The sequence below is a fragment of the Sinocyclocheilus rhinocerous genome, unplaced genomic scaffold (genome assembly GCF_001515625.1).
Source record: "Sinocyclocheilus rhinocerous isolate Xijiao unplaced genomic scaffold, SAMN03320098_v1.1 scaffold130, whole genome shotgun sequence".
NCBI classification, from domain to species: Eukaryota; Metazoa; Chordata; class Actinopteri; order Cypriniformes; family Cyprinidae; genus Sinocyclocheilus; species Sinocyclocheilus rhinocerous.
The window spans coordinates 943139-948759 of NW_015623500.1; the positions used below are offsets into that span (position 1 = coordinate 943139).

The following is a 5621-nucleotide window of genomic DNA, read 5'->3' on the forward strand; positions in this document are numbered from 1 at the left end:
GCTTTTATTTCCAACATGCGCTTATTCATGGCTGCATATTATTTAACTGATGCAAAGTTACGTCTTTATTGGGAGAGGATCTTGACGGATTATACGTGACTCCTTCACGAGACTAACGATGAGCATAGACAACAGAGAGAGAATTAAATTCAGCGCTTTTATTTCCAACATGCGCTCATTCATGGCTGCATATTATTTAATTCAGGCAAAGTTACGTCTTTATTGGGACAGGACTTGACGGATTGTTTTACATGACTCCGTGAGTTGGTCTCTTTCTATTTGAGCCAAGCTGCATAAACTACATATCAGGCATCTATGTAATGCATCTAATTTGTGCATAAATGGCTGTTATGTTAAATAAAGTTTACTAACTACAGCAAATCAAGTACCTGCACCATGCCGTTGTTGTTGTCTCGTCTCCCCTCAGATGCGCTGCAATGGCGATCCTGTGTGCAATTCTCAAAACACCCAAGATGGCAGCGTTTATCGGTGAATCCTATATTACAAAACCGATGTCCGATTATGGTAAAATGCTTAAATATCTGGAAAAATATTGGTAAATCGATATATCGGTCGATCTCTGCTTGCGTCATCAGATTTATCCATGTCTGCTCTTCTCTTACTCACACATATTGACATTTTTTCGTCCCTCCCTAACATTTTCGTCTCGTTTTTATTCGTTGATGAAAATGTCAATAGATTTACGTCATAGTTTTTGTCATTCACAAACAGTTTTAGTTTGTTATCGTCTCGTTGTCGTCGGTGAAAAAAATGTCGTTGACGAAAATTATGACGAAAATTATTCGTCAACGAAATTAACACTGACACACAAACGCACGCACACATACATATATTTCATTACAATAATGATGATTTGGGGGGAGATTAAAATAAATAAAGATCTGATGAAAACACAGGAAATGTATGCTGTGAATTTTTAAATAGCTCTGGGGGAAATTGCTTTTAAGTGTACTGAGTAATTCTACAGGACTTTACCTCCGGGCAGCAATGGCTTTGAGCAGGTTTGCGTGGCAGGTGAGGGCTGATGAGGCCACTATTGCATTCTGTGGGTTATCCTCTGGTGCAATCTCAAACTAAATATTACAAGAAGAAAAAGATGTAAGTTTCTGTTTAGTCCATATAGTCAATTTCTGCAGTAAAGGATTACAGACAACTTCATAACCAGGGTTATTTCACAGCATTTACTGCCATAATTACAGAAGTGCAAGCACTGATGTTTTTAATTAGAATATAGCATGTCAAACCAAGGGTTGCGAAAAGGTGGAAAATTTCCAGTAAATTTCAGGAAGCATTCCAGAAATTTGGAAAGTTTCTAGGAATTTTTGGAAAGTTTCCGGAAATTTACTGGACATTTTCCACCCCTTTGCAACCCTAGTCAAACCACAGGATGTGTCAACATCAGGTCAACTATCCATGAGTATACATATGCATAGGTGTGCACCTGTGGTCCTTGACCACCATCTTTGATTTGGCAGGTGTAGAGACACTTCTGATCAGGGTTCTTCATGCTGGCGAAAACTCTCGTGCTGCAGAACCCCACGGGATAGATAGCAGTTTCGTCATGAAACAGAGCCCTGTCTGTGATGATCTACGATAAAAACACAAACTTATGAGCTCTTCTTCAGCAACAAAACATTTCACTCTTTAACTGCTAAAATATAAATATTTACTAAAGACTGCTGCCTCACTGTGAAGTAAACAACAGTTATGACCTTTACAATATCCCATCAGAGCTGGGTGAGTTTCTGACCTCTCCTAGGCTGTACACAGTGAGTCCACCAAGCACGATGGGAAAGACCGGCCTCCCTGAAGAGTCCAGTGAGATGGGCTGCACAAGCTTGCGCACTCCTCCTCCTGCAACCTTCCTTTTCTTACAAATCTTCTTCATGACTAAGGGTTGAGCAAATAGAATTGCACTGAATCTGTAGTTTTAAAATGCAGACACATATATTGTAGAAAACAATTCTTCCCTGCCCCACTGCACTGGGAAGAAGGACGAAGAGCACTCACGGCACCGGAGCACCCACCTGGACCTTTTCTCTTTTGCACACCCTCTTGTGAATAAATCCACCCTCCGGGGCATTTATTGAGCCATCCTTGTCGTGTGATTCTTCACCCCGTGACACTGGTGGAGAATGCAGGCATATCAGTGAAGAATTACCAACAAGCGATCTCCTTCACCTCACCTTTTTTTTCCCTTTGTGTCTCCGGGTTTCTGTCACAGGCGAGCGCTTATGAGCTCTTCTTCAGCAACAAAACATTTCACTCTTTAACTGCTAAAATATAAATATTTACTAAAGACTGCTGCCTCACTGTGAAGTAAACAACAGTTATGACCTTTACAATATCCCATCAGAGCTGGGTGAGTTTCTGACCTCTCCTAGGCTGTACACAGTGAGTCCACCAAGCACGATGGGAAAGACCGGCCTCCCTGAAGAGTCCAGTGAGATGGGCTGCACAAGCTTGCGCACTCCTCCTCCTGCAACCTTCCTTTTCTTACAAATCTTCTTCATGACTAAGGGTTGAGCAAATAGAATTGCACTGAATCTGTAGTTTTAAAATGCAGACACATATATTGTAGAAAACAATTCTTCCCTGCCGTTCTCTCTTCCCCTCTCTTTTCTTTCTTTTTTGGGTTTCTTCAAAAGGCCGTCGTCAGATCCTGAGAGTCCAGTGGCCTGGCTGTGACTCCCTGGTAGAGCAGCGCCCCCTGGTGTACTGGAGCTCAACACGACAGGTGCATGTGTGCTGCAGCTGGGAGTCGGTGCTGCAGCTGCAGACTCTCCTTCAGCCAGAGACTGATACTGCAACAAAGACTTCAGCAGGAATCTGAAGAAACAGAGTGAGAGAGTAAGTCGACTGTATCTTAGGAGTCGGGAATGCAACTAAAGATGATTAGATTACTGATTCTTTCTAATTATAATTATTAGATTACTGTATCTTCTTGTTTTTGTTTGTGCTATTGCTTGTCATTTATGTATTTGCTCTTATTTTATTAATTACTGTTTACTAGTCTTTTTTTGTTAAAATAAATTAAATTCAGAGTTCTGAGTCCTGCCACCACAGCTGGAAAAAATCCTAGAAGAAACGTGGAAACACACAGCTAAAAAAGTTCCTGGCAGGTCTTGATCATATTACATGGGGAAGTCGTGGCCTACTGGTTAGAGAGTCGGACTTGTAACCCAAAGGTTGCGGGTTCGAGTCTCGTACCGGCAGGGATTGTAGGTGGGGGGAGTGAATGTACGGCGCTCTCTCCCACCTCCAAGGGACTGAGGTGCCCTTGAGCAAGGCACCGAACCCCCAACTGCTCCCCGGGCGCCGCAGCATAAATGGCTGCCCACTGCTCCGGGTGTGTGTTCACGGTGTGTGTGTGTGCACTTTGGATGGGTTAAATGCAGAGCACTAATTCCAAGTATGGGTCACCATACTTGGCCACATGTCATGTCACTTTCTTTTTTTTTTCACATGTCTATATAACTTCCTTACAGCTTAAACAGCAAACTAGCCAAAACCCACGACACTGAACAAGCAAATAAATCAATTTATTTCCACATTTTTGCCACAAAATGTATGTACGGAAAGCACATACTCTTCTCTCACGCTCTCCCCCTTACAAACGCACACACATACAGTACAGAAACACACTCGCACACTGTTGTCTGTGCTGTTCTGATTTTATCAATAAAATAGTTTAACAACTTAAGAGAAACAAATCATTCTAATATGCTGATTTGGTACTGAATAAACATTGCTATTATTATCTATGTTGGAAACAGTTGTGTAGTTTAATATTTTTGTGGGAACTGTGATACTTTTTTCAGGTGAAAGTTCAAAACAACAGCATTTATTGTAAATAGAAATAGTTTGTAACATTATAAATGTCTTCACAGTCACTTTTATTCACTTGAATACATCCTTACAGAATAAAAGTATTTGTTTCCTTTGGGGGGGAAAAAAACCAAGACTGAACAACTCCTCTGATTTTCAGTACAGCATCTTCTTTTAAAAATAACATATTTAAGTAATTTGATTTTCAATCAAGTATATTTTGTAATAAAGATAACTGAGCGTGGATGTACCTCCTTTCTTCTTTTGCCCGAACAAACTTCTCTTCCAGGTGAGCAATCTCATCATACAGTGCTGCATTTTCCTGTGAAATAATGGGCACCAATTCAGGGATGCTTATCATGATAATGTCCAAAGTAGGCAATTACATATTTAAACTGTTTTTGGTATAAAAACTAAAAGAAATTTTACTTACAAATATCATGGCACGGGCAGCTTTGCGCAGACGCATGTACTTCAGCCGGTACTTCTCATTTTGGTTCTTGCGAGGACCCTTCCTGACTTTAGGCCTGGATTCAGAGTGGCTCGTGGGGGAAGGCAGGGGTCCCATGGACGAACCGGAGCCCGAACTTGAGAAGGTCGACTGGGCAGAGAATGCATGCAATGCATTCTGTCTCTCTTCATCAGTCTGCATATGTGAGTTACAAATAATCAAAGAGTTTTACACGTATTGATACAACAGAGAAAAACATGTTTTCAGAAGAACTGTTTATTACAGCTACACATGGGTGTTATGCCATTAAATTGCTGGAATCTATGTAAGGGATAATCAACGGTTTGCCGTGCATTAAAGGATTTTAAATGCACGACGCGGAGGTAAAGAACCACCCGACGCAAAGTGCATTTAAAATCCTTTAATGCATGGAAAGCCATTGATTATCCCGCTTATTCCATGGTCATTTGCCAAGTTATAGACAAGTTAAAACTAGTATTGCTCTTTGCAGCTTAAAATTTGACCGAATGGGTAAAAACCCGACGCAAAGTGCATTTAAAATCCTTTAATGCATGGAAAGCCATTGATTATCCCGCTTATTCCATGGTCATTTGCCAAGTTATAGACAAGTTAAAACTAGTATTGCTCTTTGCAGCTTAAAATTTGACCGAATGGGTAAAAATGACAGTTATTTTCGTCAGTTACAGCTTGTTAGCTCTAGCATAGTGCCCGCTACAAATCAGACACAGAGATGAAATTGTGCGGTAAGATCACATTTATTTGAATGAATTACAGCATTTATTTCAATTAATTATCGAGAGAGAGAGGGAAAGAGAGAGAGAGAGATGACAGTTGTGTGTGCATTACCTGCGTGTCTCTCACTACAAACAATTAATTACTTAAAAAAAACTGCGCTTTTACCACCTCGTTGCGGAGGAATATAATGTAGCGATCTAGTATAGGCTATTTTATTAATAAAAATCGCGGGGAAGCATTGACAACAAGTTTATGTGTGTGCGCAGCGCAATCTGTGATCTCCGATCTCTCTCTCTCTCTCTGTGTGTGTGCGGGTTTGTGTGCATCAATTAAAGCAGCACATTAATATAGAACGGTGATTAAAACAGACTTGGAACTACCTGTGCATTAAAGGGGTCATATGATGCGATTTCAATTTTTCCTTTCTCTTTGGAGTATTACAAGCTCTTGGTGCATAAACTCCGAAAAGCCACCGCCAAAGCTATCGCCCAGGAACTCTTCCTGCTCTCCAGCCGAGTCGGCATCCCAGCGGAGATCCTGACCGATCAGGGTACCCCCTTCATGT

General features: G+C 41.0%; 1 pseudogene; it reads right to left on the bottom strand.

The window, feature by feature from the left end:
* LOC107758731 (transforming growth factor beta regulator 1-like) overlaps positions 1-5621 on the bottom strand; it is a 24374-nt pseudogene that overhangs the window by 14382 nt on the left and 4371 nt on the right.